Source organism: Culex quinquefasciatus, chromosome 2 (genome assembly GCF_015732765.1).
Source record: "Culex quinquefasciatus strain JHB chromosome 2, VPISU_Cqui_1.0_pri_paternal, whole genome shotgun sequence".
Lineage (NCBI taxonomy): Eukaryota > Metazoa > Arthropoda > Insecta > Diptera > Culicidae > Culex > Culex quinquefasciatus.
Window position 1 is genome coordinate 219,506,522 of NC_051862.1, and position 18,000 is coordinate 219,524,521.

General features: G+C 32.9%; 1 protein-coding gene across 1 annotated transcript in view; it reads right to left on the reverse strand.

Moving 5' to 3' along the window:
- LOC6032185 (protein sickie) overlaps positions 1-17,360 on the reverse strand; it is a 45,703-nt gene extending 28,343 nt beyond the window's left edge. Inside the window, exon 1 of the mRNA XM_038254916.1 lies at positions 16,467-17,360. The gene's annotated coding sequence lies outside the window, so the exon portion shown is untranslated. The remainder of the gene's footprint in view (positions 1-16,466) is intronic.
- Positions 17,361-18,000: the final 640 nt, after the last annotated feature.

The window sequence follows — 18,000 nt, forward strand, 5'->3', positions numbered from 1 at the left end:
AACAAATTTCAAAAAAGCAAAATATAGAGAACTTTTTCTGCTTTTCAAAAATATTTTTTTGCAATTCCGTCGTGAAACTATTTACTTTTCCTGTCATTCTTGAACGACGAAATGGCCTACTTTTCTGTACCAAAAATAACAGAATCGAATAGCAACACTTTTCAAAATAAATTCTGAAAAGTTCTACTTTTCAGCACTCAAATGGTTGCTGATAAGTTGAACTTTTCAGCACTTCTTTCGAAAAGTAACACTTTTCAAAAAAAAAAAATGATTTAAATGATTTATTGACAAAATACATGAAAATTTGACATAAAATTTCACTTAGTGTGTGTTTTTTGGAATTGCAAAAAATGTTGTATGGAACTCGTTGCAAAACTAGATTTTTTCGGCACTTTTCGTATTAATCCAACTCGGTGAACCTCGTTGGATAAATGTACGACTCGTGCTGAAAAATTCCTCTTTTTGCAACTTGTTGCATAAACTACTATTTCAAAAGTGGGCAAACATGCAAACATGTAACTAATAATAAAAAATGAAAAACTGCGACTATTTCAAAAAATTAGAGCGTCCATCCCGGGAAATCACGGGACAAAATTCCCGGGATTTTTTCAAACCCGAGAATTCCCGAACCCCGGAAATATTCATATTTTATCCCGGGAATTCTCGAAATTGAAAAAAATATATCTGATTTTGGTCTGGAAATTCAGTTTGTGTTGTAAAAATAGATGAACAATTTAATAGGAATTTTAAGCTATAAAATTAAGCTATTTTTTGCATAATGATTTGATTTGTTTTATTGATTCTGGTGGAAATAGGCACAGACCAAAACAATTAGTACATCGATTTGCAAATTGATTGGTCTAAAATCTTCATACTTATTCAGACTGTAGTCCCATTTTCTCCAGTTGGCGATAGTTACTTAAAGATAACTGTTGAAATAAGTTTTATATAAAACATGAAGTCTAATCTTATCTGAAATTTCACATTGACTGAAATTATTGTATTTGTTGTTAAATCTTGTCTTTATTGGATATTTTAAAATATATTTATAATGCTTTTCTGGTCATGTAATACAAATATAAATAAATAAAAGAAATATAAGAGACTTTTTTCATTTGAATCACTTTGTATTATTAATTGAGTTCAACTTTAAATCCAAAGCACAACAAAGAAAAAAAAACTTTTTAATTTCTAAATTCTAAGCTATTTATGAACTGATGTTTGAAGTGTAGATTATCACCAAATAATAGTATTGAGCTTATTGAATGCTTTTAAGCTTGAAAAACATAAGAAATATTATTAAAGCAAAGATTTTGTGACTGCTCCAAAAATTTCCCGGGATTCCGGGAATTCCCGGGATTTAAAAAATATTTTTCCCGTTTCCCGGGAAATTAAAAACCCGGGAAAATTAAACGCCCCACAAAAAAGTCACCTAAAAATGGGATTAACTTGAAAACGGTGCACTTTATCAAATTTTCTCTAATCTAAAGTACTTTTTGATTGCAAATTTGATTTTACATCGAAAAATGAAGTTGAAAAATGTTTGCTACCAATATTTCGATTTTTTGAAAAAATCAATATTGATTCAACGGTTCATAACTCGGTCAAAGATTTTTTGCACAACCTGGAAATTTCTGAAAAGTTGGCATCCTCTAAAACATATATAAAAAATGAAAATAGTGTTTTTTTGCAAATCAAGTTTTTGTAACAAAAAGTTAAATAAAAAATCACCAAAAAATTTTTTAACGTGCATCATTTTATACAGTGTAGTCCGTATCCATACCTACAACTTTGTCCAAGAAACCAAATCGATCAAAAAATTCCTTCAAAAGATACCGATTTTTGAATTATCATATATCATTTTTGTATGGACGACAGCTGCCAAATTTGTATGGAAAATTATATGGAAAAACTAATGATGCAAAATGGCTTCTTTGGGCATATCAAAGGCTCCAGAAAAGTTTCAGTTAAATTAAAAAATACAACAAAAAAAATCGAATGACCGAAATCTGAGAGAACTGCTCAAATGTAAAATTTCAAGCTGAAGTTAAAAAAATGTTTATATTTGAAGACATTTTAGGCAAAAACTATTGAAAATGCGACATGCAGCAATTATTTATTATTCATGAACTATTCATTAATTATATTACAATTTTCGATCAGAATTTCATCTCTTTTAAGAAAAGTCTAAAATAAAACAAGTTTTCATTTGCTCAATCAATTGATTCTACTTCCAATTTTCTTTAAAACGCATCCTGGATCAACATTCTAACACCTTATGTCAACCTCGTGGCACTTCCGACGTCATTTGATTTTGCTGAGGTCAATATTCAAAAAGACAATCCGTGCAAACTTTGAAAATCTTGGAGCGTCATTCTTTTTTTTAAATTCAGTAGGCAACATTCAGTAATTGTACCAAATATGTGTAATATTGTGCAAAGTTGCATGTAGCGTTAGACTTGGTTAACCCACTTTTTTATACATTGAACAAATCATGGATGAATTCCTCTCTGAATCCGAAAGACATATTGATCATTTTTCTACCCCTTTTTTGTCACAATCTCTCTTCCAGCTCCATCAAGTTCCCCAGCAGCGTCCTACTCTAGCCAGAAAAAGCCACAAGAGCCACCGAGCCAAACCCGTCATCTTCATTATCATTCGAGTGTTGTTCGTTCCCGTCCATCCATAACTAGGTAGCGCAGCAGCTTCCCGGAATCCCACCGCCATCGCATCGCATCGCGTCCCATCGCGGCATTTCCTCTTTCGCCAGCCAGCAAACGGCATGATCTCGCATAGCATTGCGCCATTTTTTCTTTTTTTGCTCTCAGAAAGGGGAAACTAGTCCAGCTTCGGATGTCACCAACCTAATGGGTCATATTAAACGTCTTTAAGGTGAAATTACAAGTGTCATTTCCATTGTGATTTGGCGTCGTCACGAAAGCAGGAATTTCTAATTAATCCATCAGCAGCGTTTCAACCAGCAAGAATCGTGACACCAAGTGTCACGTGGCGAAAACCCCAACTTCTGATGCAATTTTTCGCAGTTTGTCTTTTTGTAGTTGTTGCCTGCTGCCGTCACTTGAGCCACTTATTTATAACCAGCCGCATTGCAACGAACCGAATGGGGATGCAGTTTTTGATGTGCGTTCTTCTTGGCACAATTATATCTGATCTTTTGCTGACGATCCCTTTCATAAGACTCTTGTACCCACTGTTTACGTTCTTGGCGTGCGCGCGCAAACGATCGTTGTGGCGATCATTCTCGCGCGTAGAGAGCACATAAACAAGACGCTGTCAGTTTGGTGTGCGAAACGGTTCGCACTTGAAGGACTTGAGTGCCAGCTGGTTGGGATGGTCAATTTGTAAAGATATTGCAACAAGGAGTGTCTGAAATAGATTATTAAAATTATAAAATTTAAAACATTAACAAAAGAAAATATGTTTGGGTTAAGTTCAATTTGATTCGTTTTTATGGATTTTTCATTCCAAGATCACTTTGGAGTATGTTTGGAGACATATTTAGGCTAAATTACCCAACATAAGTTTTTTTACAGTGGAAATTTCAGGAGAAAAAAAAAACAAAAATAGGTTATTATTAGACTCTTGAATCCCGAAAAAATTTAAGGCCTATAGCCTCTTTATTACACAATATTTGTTTCGGTTTCGGATAGAGCAGATGTAGAACAACAAAAATCGTGCATCGGTTTCTAAATTTCATGATTTCAAATGATTTAAAAATTGCTGTCCCGATTACCTCATTTGGCGGTAGTTACCGTACATAGTAAAAAAAAGTTAAATTTGTTGACGCAAATACTTTTATGAAATATTTGTGGTAAACATATGTAAGTTTACTTCGAAACTGGTGAAATCTTTATCAGTTTTAGGTGAAAATCACTTTTTACACATTTTTCTTGGATAAAAATACACAAATAGTTCAACCTTCCAGAATAAAACTTTTTTTGGGGGGTATTAGCAATTCAATTTCAAGACAATACGTAAATGTTCAATCATTATTTTATTAATATTCTGAATCAATTAAAGAATACCAACAAGTTGTTAGCAAAAGGGATACCAAAAACACGAATTTTTGATAATATAATGAAAAGTTCATGTCTATAAAGACACAGACGGTAAGATTAAACATATAATGACAAAATCAGTGAGGATTGAAATTGTACGATTTAAAACGATACACATCAATCAGAGCTTTTGCACCAAGATTTTTGTTACAGACATTTTAGTATCTTCAAAACTACGGCAACTATCGATATGACTTTTTGTTCATCCCCTAAAGTACTGTCTTCAAAGTTATTTACAACCAAGTTTACAATCAGGTTGTTGCAGGATTGGGTCCGTAAGTTTGACAATTTTGGAATAAGAAGACAAAAACTTCCTTGGTTACTGTGCACCCTTTAAAAGAAAATTTGTAATGAATAAAAAAAAATACAGTGCAATCTCAACAAGCACCACACAGTAAAAAATACGATGGTAAAATCGCATGAAAAAGTATGCACATCAACTTTGTGAGAAAAGTAATTTAATATTACATACTGCATGGACTGTTTTTCTACACACACAAAAAAAAGTTGCAACCGACGGGATTCAATCGCAGCAGTGAGGACTGACGCCTTAGCCCGCTCGGCTGTGAGACCGATGAAGTGTGGAAAGGATAAACGCCTTATCAGTCTCACATTTTGGTCAAGTGATGCTTAGCTAAATATTTCTGGGTGTATAATTACATAAAAAAAATCATAAAATATTGCAAAACATATTTTACATTCAGGTATTTTACACGCAGCTTTATTACTACATTTTTTTTGCTGTGCGAAAATGGATTTTTTATCTTAAAAACTTTTTTTACAAGAAGGAAAAATACCGAAAAGAAATGAAGTATAGAAATTGTTGCTTGAGTTATGTAGTGTTTTATTTATTAACTATGACTTTACACATTTAATTAATGCATAATAGTTTTTCAATAAAAAATATTAACAATATGTCCCTAATTTAGCTTGTAAACAAAAATTACTGGGTCCTGAGATTTCCAGGGAATTTGTAAAATTCTGCTTTCAATGCTCGCCCGCTTTTTACAGCAGACGTGTCACAAGATAGCACACAAGCGACGTTTTGTTAAAACAAATATTTAAAATTGTTGATGTTTTTAAACACATCCGAAAAACCGGAATTGGATTATATTTATATTCTTGATTTGGTTCAAACTTGTTTGGTCTCTCCTTAAGTCATACAAGGGCCCGTACAATTTTGGCAAATGTCCATACAAAAAATATACGTAAATATTCGGAAATCAGTTTGAAGGAATTTTCTGGTCGATTTGGTGTTTTGGGCAAAATTGTAGGTATTGATGAGGACTATTCAGGACTTTTAGAAAATAAAGCCCCCACAAAGTTTAAACCAAATTAAAAAAACAAACAATAAAAATTGCAGAAATCTCTCAGATTAGGTTTTCAATTCTGTATTTGTTTTATTCGAATGAAACTTTGTCAAAATAAGCCAAATTTGGCATAACAAGTTGTTCCATTCATGGCTTCATTCAAATTTGCGGGCTTGTCATTATAAAATGGGCATGTGAATTTTCGAAAATCTGTTTCTTGAGAAGGGATTCACGAAAAAACCGTTTTTTTTATTTGCGTTTTTTTTTTATAAATGTTTTAGGGCCATCTTTTGCGCTAGAGTTGAAGATGGTGCAAAATCTGGTATTCGAGTTAGGCCGTTGCAATTATTTTTCAAAGTTTATGTCGCTCCCCCCTTCAAAATTGGTCTGATAAATCAGGGGGCAAAAAAAAATAGAAGTCTAATCAACTGAAAACAATCAAAAATGCATTTTTCTGCATTGAAAATCATATTAAGCATGTTTGGGCTTGTTTAAAAATGTTTTGGATTTTTTCGCGAAAATAAAATTTTCGTCAATACTTAGATATTTTGGAAACTAATGATGGCAAAACAACTGGACAGGTGAATAATGCATTTTAAAACACTATTTTCTTTAAAATAATGAATCCATGGCTCGTAATTTAAATTTTAATACTTTTTTATTTCCACAGCCAAATAGTGTGAAAAACACTCAAAAATTTAAAAAACGAAAAATTCGAAAAACTGCTGGAAAATTATTAGAATAGTCAAATATTGCCGGTTGAAGAGTAGACCTAAGACCAAAAATAAAAAAAAAACTAACTAAGATAACTTAATGTACATCAAAATACTAAAATTATAGAGAAAAATTAAAATCGAGAAAAGTAAAGTTTTCCGTGGAACGAAAGTTGGACTGCTCCACACTTTTAAAATCCTTTTTACCTAAAAATATCTCCCTGACCATCTCTCTCCCCTTCACTCATATCTTATTTTCATTCCGTCCCATTCGACTGCCGGTTGCAGTTCAGTGGCAGAGTGGTGCCGGGACTGATGGTGCAGCTGCACCAACCGCACGATATGCCACTCAACAACTCTTTTTGTTATTTTTTTTTTTTGCTTAAAGTTTTTATTTTTATTTTTAACATCTTTTCAAACATACCTCAACACGGGAGAGTGAGCGGGCGCGAGAGCGAAGCCCAGAGAGGCGCATAATTAATATTCAATGAAAATAAAATAAAAAGCTGCTGTCTTTTAACGACGCCGCCGCCACTGGTGCATTTGCCACAGAGGCCCCCAAAGGGAACGACGAACAAGTTCCGTGTGTAAAGAAACAAGCTGCGTTGTTGTTGAAGTTGTTGTTTTAGCGTCACAGCTTGTACTTGCAGTTGGAGCCTGCAAGTAACACTAGGGCTAGGGTTGGGTCCGAGGTAAAAATATCCATTCTGTGACAATAAAGAAACGGAATAACTTGTTGGGGTAAGGAGTTGAAGTTGAAGTTTCTAGGGTCCGGACAGGACAGCCGCTTGGGGGAAGTTTATGATGTCGCCAAAATGGTGCATATCGTTTGTTAGGCTGCTTTGTCTGGCTCGACGTGTTAAAGGGGGAAATAGTTGGAATAACTTGAGAAATGCAACGGATTGTCATGAAAAGAGCAATAAATACGTTTGTTCTAGGCTATGTGACTTTGAAGGAAGAATTGACACAAAACCAAACGAAAAATTATGAAGAATAAAAGAATGACGCCAAAAATTCAAAAAATGTAAAAAAAAAAATCAAATCAAATTATTCGCTCTACAGCATTGCCTTGGCGTTCCCGATAACGGGATTCCTACTCGAAACTTGATGTCCGAAGGCTTGATTGTTGAGGCAATTGCAAATCTCTTTTTACACCTAAGCTTCCATCCACCCCGGGATTCGAACTGACGACCTTTGGATTGTGAGTCCAACTGCCTACCAGCGACTCCACCGAAGCAGGACCCAGGGAGACGACTCCTACACCTGGAATGAGCTATCGACCTAACCTCTAGGTTAGACCGGGGCCAACATTTACTTCCCCATCCGACGGAAGGCGTGATCAGACAAATCTCGTCTCAAAATTTGCCACCGGGACCTTCTGGGATCGAACCCAGGCCGACTGGGTGAGAGGCAATCACGCTTGCCCCTACACCACGGTCCCGGCCAAAAATGTATAAAATTTAAATTACAATCCATAGTACCACAACATTTCAAAGAAAAATGTATTGTAAAATGCATCAATATTAGTTCAGTTGTTTTTGCAATCATTAGTAATCGAAGTTTCTAAAAAGATCAACATATATTTTGGGTGGTCAAAACATACTAAAAACGGTTTTAAAACACACGAAAATAAACTTGTTTTAAGCGAAAGCTAATTGATAGGCAATATTTAAAGGTAGGGGGACATAAACTTTGAAAACTTATTTGCAGTAAAAATGCAATATATTACTCTGCTTAAAAGTTGCTAAAAGTCCCGCAAAAATATAAATAAACGGTATTTATTTGTTTTAATTATAATGTAGTTTTGTACACCGTAAATAGTTCAGCTTTGTCTCAAGATTACTTTTATTTTAATATGTACAGAGGTGTGCCTCACAAAGTTGGTGCATTAACTCTGTGAGGCACACCTCTGTACATATTAAAATAATAATAGAAAAAAAAGAAGTTTTTTCAATGATATTTTAAAAATAGAAGCGTTGGAAATTCTATTATTGAAATCCGGGATGGCATTAATAGTTATATTTTCTAAATTTAAAATCGGATATAAAATTTCATTTTTTAACATTAAAACTGGAGTTTTTTTTAAAGAAAAGGTCCAATCTGCGAAAAAAATATTTTTTCCTTTTTGTATTTTTGAATAACCTTGACCTTTTTTTTGAAAAAAAAATAAATTTTTTTATGATGTTTTAAGAATAGAAGCGTTGGAAACCCGGGATGGCATTTATAGTCAAATTTTTTTAAAATTTAAAATCGGATTTTAAATACAAAATTTTATTTTTTTCATTAAATCTGGAGTTTTTTTAACGAAAGGTTCAATCAGCGAAAAAAAATATTTTTTGCTTTTTAAGTATTTTTGAATAGCCTTGACTCAAAGGTGGTTTCAAAAATACCCAAAAAGCAAAAATTGAAAATTTATTGAACCTTTTTTAAATTAAAAAAAAAGCTCTGGAAATGTCCCATAAATAAAGTTTACACTATCGAAAAAAAACAATGTTTTTGTTTAGTTTGATAATAATTGAACTAAATACTTTAAATTTCTGGGTAAAATAGCAAAAAGGAAAACTTTTGCTCAATTTTTTTCATAAAAATTTAGGGTTCCTCGGCTATCATCTTATTTAATAGTTTGGGATATATTGTGTATATAAATCACACTTAAATCGTCAAAAAATGATCCCCTCCTCTCTTCAAAGCTATTTCTACCAAGTTTTCTTTGAAAAAAAAAAAAAATTGATTCAAAACTGTTCAGAATACATTTTATAACGCTTATTTATGAACATTTGTTTTTTTCGAGGATATACTTTTCAAATCTTTTGACAAATTTTGAATTCAAGTTCCACAGTTCACTGAAAGGCGTTAAGTTTAGGAAAAAAAGTTTATCAAATGATTGATATGTTGCAATTTTTTGGTAAAAGCATATTTTGATTTATATAAAAAGCTTTTTGTAATACTTTTTGTACAAAATTTTCGAAAATCAGCCTTGATATTTGAAACCTAGTTATTGTCATTTTTGCTAATTTATTAAGCTTTTGTCAATCAATCGATTTGTTCCGCTGAACAATATTTTATCGAAATATATATTGGATTTTTTTCTATATGAAAATGTTTTTAGAAATATAAATAACAAGTTTTCCACTTCTATTCTTTAGTTTTGTTTTCTTAAACACCTTGATATTTGCAATCTAATTAGTTTTTCGTATTGATTATGTTTTTAATTTCTTATTTCAATAATTTAATTTTTCTGGATTTTTTTTAGAAACAAACCGGTAATGCTATAAATCCGGATCTCTCATGCGACCTAACGTTGGATAGGTAATTAAAAGACCTTTCCAACGAGTTCAAAACATTGAAGATCTGGCAACCCTGTCTCGAGATATGGCCTCTTAAGTGATATTTAAATACTTTTTTATTCCGGATCTAAAAAATAGATGAAATTTGCGTACAGCTACTGTTGGTCATGAGTGAGGAAGGCTTCAACCACATAGGTGGATTAAGTTAGTTTTTTAGTTCAAGCTTGCTTAGTTTGTTGCAATTTCAATTTTGCAAAATAAATTTCAACCATCAAAGTAACCCTGCTTTAACCCCTTCAAGCATCATGGGTCATATATGACCCAAAAATCTAAATTTTCAAAGGTAGCCTATAATTTCCGTATGGCCCTAAAAATCATTTTTCAATAATAAAATAAACTCATTTTTTTTTTAAATTGAGGCCTGAAAGTGTTTAAGTAAAATTCAAGGTAAAATCCAGACATTGGACCTTTTATCCAAAGATTGCAAATTTAACAAAAGTTGACAATGTGAAGAGCTATAAAAAAATACGCTTGAAGATACTGAATTAATCAAGATCACTGTTGGTGGCTTTGCAGATAAAATAAATTTAATTTTCTACAATCGATTACGCCGTCCGCATTTCGATCAAAAAGTCAATTGTGTCCCCCGAGTCAATAATGCAGCTTTTACATGTCGCGATCATTCAACCAATTTTTATCGCCGCGTCCCATTATTGGTTTTATGTTGTGACATTGAAATGCCCGACCACGGTTCAAGTTGAACCGTTAATGCCTTAAACCCATAACTTATCGAACATGAATTGAAGTTTTATTTCCCAGCGCTTGAGCGCTTGACGTTTCTTCTCCTTCCTTTTAAACGACTCTTCTCCGCTTGGAAAACAGTCGAAAGTAATGATCGCCCCGATAAAGTTACCAAAAAACGAAAATTAATAACTTTTCGTGCAGTCATTCATTATCCGGCTGTTCTTTCCTGGATCGTCGTCGTCGTCGTCCTCGTTCCATGGCCTTCTCGATTTCCTTCTCTTTCATCGCACTGTCCGGGCCCTTTCGTCGTGGCCAACTGCGAGCTTCATGTTTACACTTACTCTTTACGACCTTTTTTCTCTTCTTTGCTTTCTTCAGCGGTTCGCGCGCAGTTTGGCCTCTTGACTGCGTTGTTTGCAGGTAGCCCAAGTTTCTGCCCTTGCCAATAAATCATCTCTGTGGACCATAAAACTGCGACAACTTTTTTGGAAGGAAAATATCCGATCGTAAACTCGAGCTCGAGCGCACCGAAGGTGGTAAACATCTTTTTGCTAATGACTCCGTTTTCCGAAGAATTTTTGGCACAAAACGAACTTCCGGGAACGACCTTCCCCTCGTTTTGTTTAAAAGTCCGGCATTGGAACGTTGACCCTGCTGGCCCTACCGCGCTGCAGTTGTAGGTACCGTTTGCCCACAGAAGATCGATCTTCGCTCTAATCCGGCCAAAAGGTGCTGGCGCAGCTGTTCATGGCCTACTGAGGCGAAGCGTCTGCTCCGGATATTCTGACAGTTGCCGCACGCACGCAAAACCACAAACTCATCACGCTTGGCGTTCCCCCTTCGAGTTGAGCATCGCAGCATGCTGGAGAAGATCTTCCCTCGCACATTAGGCCTGTTGTTTGTTTAGTTCAGCATTTCACCACCATCAATCTGCCATTGATCGGGAACGGTGGCTGATGTAGCGCATGTAGGGTTTTGGTTACGCGGATTGGCTTCCCCCTCGGTCTATCGAGCTCGATTTTCCACGCGTAGGTACAATGTTAGCGATTGTGGTGAGCGATACCATTCAACGTATTTACGGTAATGAGACACGGTTTTAGTCGAGTGGTTTTATTTACTATTACTTTTTACCAAACTACAGTTGAGCGTGTAATCGGAAACGAACGGTGCAATGACACCGAAAGCGATCTGTTGTAGCGCAGCCTTAAGTGTGTCAAAGTGTCAAATTTGACAATTTTGACAATTTTGACAATTTTGACAATTTTGACAATTTTGACAATTTTGACAATTTTGACAATTTAGACAATTTTGACAATTTTGACAATTTTGACAATTTTGATAATTTTGATAATTTTGACAATTTTGACAATTTTGACAATTTTGACTTTGACAATTTTGACAATTTTGACAATTTTGACAATTTTGACAATTTTGACAATTTTGACAATTTTGACAATTTTGACAATTTTGACAATTTTGACAATTTTGACAATTTTGACAATTTTGACAATTTTAACAATTTTGACAATTTTGACAATTTTGACAATTTAGACAATTTAGACAATTTAGACAATTTAGACAATTTAGACAATTTAGACAATTTTGATAATTTTGACAATTTTGACAATTTAGACAATTTAGACAATTTAGACAATTTTGACAATTTTGACAATTTTGACAATTTTGACAATTTTGACAATTTTGACAATTTTGACAATTTTGACAATTTTGACAATTTTGACAATTTTGACAATTTTGACAATTTTGACAATTTTGACAATTTTGACTTTGACAATTTTGACAATTTTGACAATTTTGACAATTTTGACAATTTTGACAATTTTGACAATTTTGACAATTTTGACAATTTTGACAATTTTGACAATTTTGACAATTTTGACAATTTTGACAATTTTAACAATTTTGACAATTTTGACAATTTTGACAATTTTGACAATTTTGACAATTTTGACAATTTTGACAATTTTGACAATTTTGACAATTTTGACAATTTTGACAATTTTGACAATTTTGACAATTTTGACAATTTTGACAATTTTGACAATTTTGACAATTTTGACAATTTTGACAATTTTGACAATTTTGACAATTTTGACAATTTTGACAATTTTGACAATTTTGACAATTTTGACAATTTTGACAATTTTGACAATTTAGACAATTTTGACAATTTTGACAATTTTGACAATTTTGACAATTTTGACAATTTTGACAATTTTGACAATTTTGACAATTTTGACAATTTTGACAATTTTGACAATTTTGACAATTTTGACAATTTTGACAATTTTGACAATTTTGACAATTTTGATAATTTTGATAATTTTGACAATTTTGACAATTTTGACAATTTTGACAATTTTGACAATTTTGACAATTTTGACAATTTTGACAATTTTGACAATTTTGACAATTTTGAGAATTTTGACAATTTTGACAATTTTGAGAATTATGAGAATTTTGAGAATTTTGAGAATTTTGAGAATTTTGAGAATTTTGAGAATTTTGAGAATTTTGAGAATTTTGAGAATTTTGAGAATTTTGAGAATTCTGAGAATTTTGAGAATTTTGAGAATTTTGAGAATTTTGAGAATTCTGAGAATTTTGAGAATTTTGAGAATTTTGAGAATTTTGAGAATTTTGAGAATTTTGAGAATTTTGAGAATTTTGACAATTTTGACAATTTTGTCAATTTTGTCAATTTTGTCAATTTTGTCAATTTTGTCAATTTTGTCAATTTTGCCAATTTTGTCAATTTTGTCAATTTTGTCAATTTTGTCAATTTTGTCAATTTTGTCAATTTTGTCAATTTTGTCAATTTTGTCAATTTTGTCAATTTTGTCAATTTTGTCAATTTTGTCAATTTTGTCAATTTTGCCAATTTTGTCAATTTTGTCAATTTTGTCAATTTTGTCAATTTTGTCAATTTTGTCAATTTTGTCAATTTTGTCAATTTTGTCAATTTTGTCAATTTTGTCAATTTTGTCAATTTTGTCAATTTTGTCAATTTTGTCAATTTTGTCAATTTTAATTATAATAGTAATTTTGACAATTTTGACAAAATTGACAAAATTGACAGAATTGACAAAATTTACAAAATTGACAAAATTGACAAAATTGACAAAATTGACAAAATTGACAATTTTGACAATTTTGACAATTTTGACAATTTTGAAAATTTTGACAATTTTGACAATTTTGACAATTTTGACAATTTTGACAATTTTGACAATTTTGACAATTTTGACAATTTTGTCAATTTTGTCAATTTTGTCAATTTTGTCAATTTTGACAATTTTGACAATTTTGACAATTTTGTCAATTTTGACAATTTTGTCAATTTTGTCAATTTTGACAATTTTGTCAATTTTGACATTTTTGACAATTTTGACAATTTTGACAATTTTGACAATTTTGAGAATTTTGAGAATTTTGACAATTTTGACAATTTTGACAATTTTGACAATTTTGACAATTTTGACAATTTTGACAATTTTGACAATTTTGACAATTTTGAGAATTATGAGAATTTTGAGAATTTTGAGAATTTTGAGAATTTTGAGAATTTTGAGAATTTTGAGAATTTTGAGAATTTTGAGAATTTTGAGAATTTTGAGAATTTTGACAATTTTGACAATTTTGAGAATTTTGACAATTTTGAGAATTTTGAGAATTTTGAGAATTTTGAGAATTTTGAGAATTTTGAGAATTTTGAGAATTTTGAGAATTTTGAGAATTTTGAGAATTTTGAGAATTTTGAGAATTTTGAGAATTTTGAGAATTTTGAGAATTTTGAGAATTTTGAGAATTTTGAGAATTTTGAGAATTTTGAGAATTTTGAGAATTTTGAGAATTTTGAGAATTTTGAGAATTTTGAGAATTTTGAGAATTTTGAGAATTTTGAGAATTTTGAGAATTTTGAGAATTTTGAGAATTTTGAGAATTTTGAGAATTTTGAGAATTTTGAGAATTTTGAGAATTTTGAGAATTTTGAGAATTTTGAGAATTTTGAGAATTTTGAGAATTTTGAGAATTTTGAGAATTTTGAGAATTTTGTCAATTTTGACAATTTTGACAATTTAGACAATTTTGACAATTTTGACAATTTTGAAAATTTTGACAATTTTGACAATTTTGACAATTATGACAATTTTGACAATTTTGACAATTTTGACAATTTTGACAATTTTGACAATTTTGACAATTTTGACAATTTTGACAATTTTGACAATTTTGACAATTTTGACAATTTTGACAATTTTGACAATTTTGACAATTTTGACAATTTTGACAATTTTGACAATTTTGACAATTTTGACAATTTTGACAGTTAAAAAAAACTTTAACTTCAATATAAATGTTCCAAATTTCAAAACGTCACCAGCAAAAAAAAAACTATTTTGACACCTTCTCTTTTTTTCTCACCAAACTGACGCAAATCCGCCCCAATAATTACACGATTGATGACAACTGTTAATTATACCCACAGGTGGTGGTGCCTCAATTCAGCATCTTTTCGCGACTAAACTTTTTTTTTGCCTTTCTTCAGGCCATCCTCACAACAAACCCCGTCAAACCTACGTCAATTTCACCGGATCTTCCCGGCCAAACTGAAAAAGAGTCCGGCCCGGTCGCCCATTTACGTAAATTGCCTTTGTTCAGGAAAGTCGAAAAAAAAGACGGATGGGAAATGTTTGGCTTTTATTATTGTAGAATGGAATAGTTTTATTTTTTATTTTTGGCAAACTGACAATCGCTAAATGATGGTCTCCCCGTAACTGGGGCTGGATGGTGGACGATGAGATGAGGAGGTTTAAAAATAAGTCATAAATAAAAAGTGGAGGCGAAACAAAAAGTTTTTTTTGTATGGAAGAAAACTTAAATTGGTCGTGTTGAAATTTTAATGATGATTTTGGAATGTTGAAAATTTTGTTGGTTGAATATTACCTCTTTTTGAGTATTATAACCTAAAACTATGTAAAAATGTGAACCTGATGAATATTCATCCGAAACTGATGAAAATTCATCATTTTCTGATGTAAGATTACACATTTTTTTGACAAAAAACTGTCATCATTTCCTGATTCTAACGCCTCGATTAGAACATTTTTTGAAAATTTGACAACGCTTTCATCGAATAACACTTGTCATGTGGTATTTTCCAAACTTTGGTCGGATGCTAGTAAAACAAACTGAAAAAGACCTAACAAACTTTGAAGTTTAAAAAAAAGGTTTTTTATTAGAAAAAAAGTTAATATTTAATTTCAAACAAATTGTTTTCGATTGTCGAAAATCTGCTCAAGAAATTAATTTTGGATTTGGAATCACAGATAATTTTTATTTCGTTGTTGCAAAGGAGGTTTTAGGTTATGACCAACAATCAAGCAAACTCGCACATTTTCGTGTTTGATGCCAAACTCGCAAACAAAGCAAAATGTATGCAGACTGACGTTTCTGCAAACAAGTGCAGTCGAACTGTTAAAAGTTAAAAGGTGCGAATTGGTTTGTTTGTCATAGTCTAATACCTTCTTAATTGAACTCTTGAGCTCAACAATGAATTCAAAATGATCCAAATTGCAGAAAGCTTGAGAATACAGTCCTTAATCGATTATCCGAAGCTTCTACCACAATTTTTCTTAGGATAATCGAATCTTCTGACTTTCTGATTGATTTGGGGCCTTTGGTTGAGTTACATATTTATGAGGACTATTTTCCACAAATTTTCAAAGTTTGTATGGAGAATTAGTGTAGCAGCTTTTTTGGTAAGGCTCCAAGAATTTTTGAGTAAAATAAAAAAATAAAATAAAATGCACCAAATCGGCGAAATTCGGAAAGAATTTCTTGTAAGTGAGTCGCTGACCAAAAATATGACTCAAAAAAGGATTCTGATTTTGTGTAATATTAGGGTGTATTATAAGGTGTCCACGTGGTTCATGGATGGAAAGAAAGCGACGAAAATGGCATTAAAATATTGTTACATCATATTTGTTTTATAAATCAGGAAATCAACAGGTTGAATTAAACTGATTTAAGGTCGCTTAACCTTAAAAATCAAAATAAGATTTTTTCATAATTCGGTATCATAAAAAAGCAGCCAATCACTCAAATTTGAATACGGTGGGGTTGTTGATCTAGAAACTCATCGCAACTTCGCATATCCAGAATTTCTCTCAAGGGCTTATGTAGCAAAAAAACGTTTCCAAATAAAGCTATCTCCAATCTCCAGAAGACTCTCAACCTCAATCGTCAGAAAAGTATCATAACAACATTTCATTGTCAATCGTTTCGTTTCGTCTTAACTCGTTCGCTTACCTTCTTTTCTTTAATTTTTTTTTGGACGACCGACTGGATTGGTTCTCAGCTTAGAATATTAATCCGTTAATTAAGAGTGGCCACTTGGCTTTAATTCACGCACACTCACACACACACGCCACGCAGCGCCCTCTTCGATGGGTTCTCGAATCTCTTCTCACCGTCACGTAATGGACCTTAATTTATCTTATTCACATACATTCATTCACCTGACGGAGGGGCTATCTTCTTCCTTTTCTTTTTTTATCGAAATAAAACCACTCACACTAGCACACAATGTGCCTAATCAAGGCTTCGTTTCATGAAGGTTGAGAAAATTTATATTTTTCTTTTCGTTGTTGCTGCTTCTTTCTTCTTTCCTTCATCCAAATAATATTTCCTGCCGATTATCTCTCAAGGTAGATCCTAAAAGTCATCGTCCGCACCGTTGTTGTTAATCCGAAATGGCCGGAAGCGGGTCGTCGACGGATGACGATGGTTCGCGAAACCCCCAAATAAAGATATTTGATTATGTATCACACTCAAATTCGATCCGCCAATTATGGGCTCACAACGGGGCTAGGATGCCACGGCATTTCACAGTTTTACTAGACGACGTCAAAGTAGGCAGGTAATTGCAGCACACCTTCTTTCTTCCTCTTGCGCTGTATCGCGCGATAATCGCGCACCGTCGCCGTACTTATCAACGCTCAATTTTGACACAACTCGACACAATTCAGCTGCCAAAGACTCGCGCGCGCAAAGATCACTCTCTTCTGGTTTCTCTGGACAACATTGCACCGTTAATTTTCCCAACTAAACCAACCGATCAAGTGAGACAACTGAATAATAAAAAAAAAGTTCGTTAATTCGACTGGAAGACCCGCGGGAAGATCTGAACCGAACGCGTCGCTATCTGGGCTTGAACTGAGCAGCACACAAACTAGCGCGAACGCCGTCGTAGCAGGCGCTGGCTGTTGGGGGTTCATTTGCGGAGTTCACCAACGGGCGATCGCGATGAAACGCACACCATCGCAGTAGGCGGCTGGACTCGTTCATGAAGCAATGAATGAAAGCTCGCGTGTTGTGTTGTTTTGCGTTGGGATGAATTTGAAAATACACGCAAGAAGCCGGCAATGGAAGGTTCATTTGCGTAAACAAATCGGTTTGGGATTCATTCTAGCTTCAATGTGTTGAGTTATGTTGCATGCAGTTACTAGTTGTTGTTGTTGTTGATAGTTCTTTTATTTCTGGTAGTTTTAACCTACACACTTAGATTTTTTACTGAATTTGGTAAAGTTTACCGAATTTTCAACGGCTGAACAGTTCGGTAAAACTGAAAATAACCGAAATTCGCTAACGCAGTTTATTATTGTTCAGCGTACAACCAAAATTCGGTAAAATTTTGTTCGATTTGACAACAAACAAATTCGATAAAATCTAAGTGTGTTCGCCGTCATTTGCTGCCCAGTTCATGAAAAATTGCCCTTTGATCATTTGTAAAGTGATATTTTTCAAAGTTTCTGTCGCCCCACCTCGTCATAATCGGCCAAAA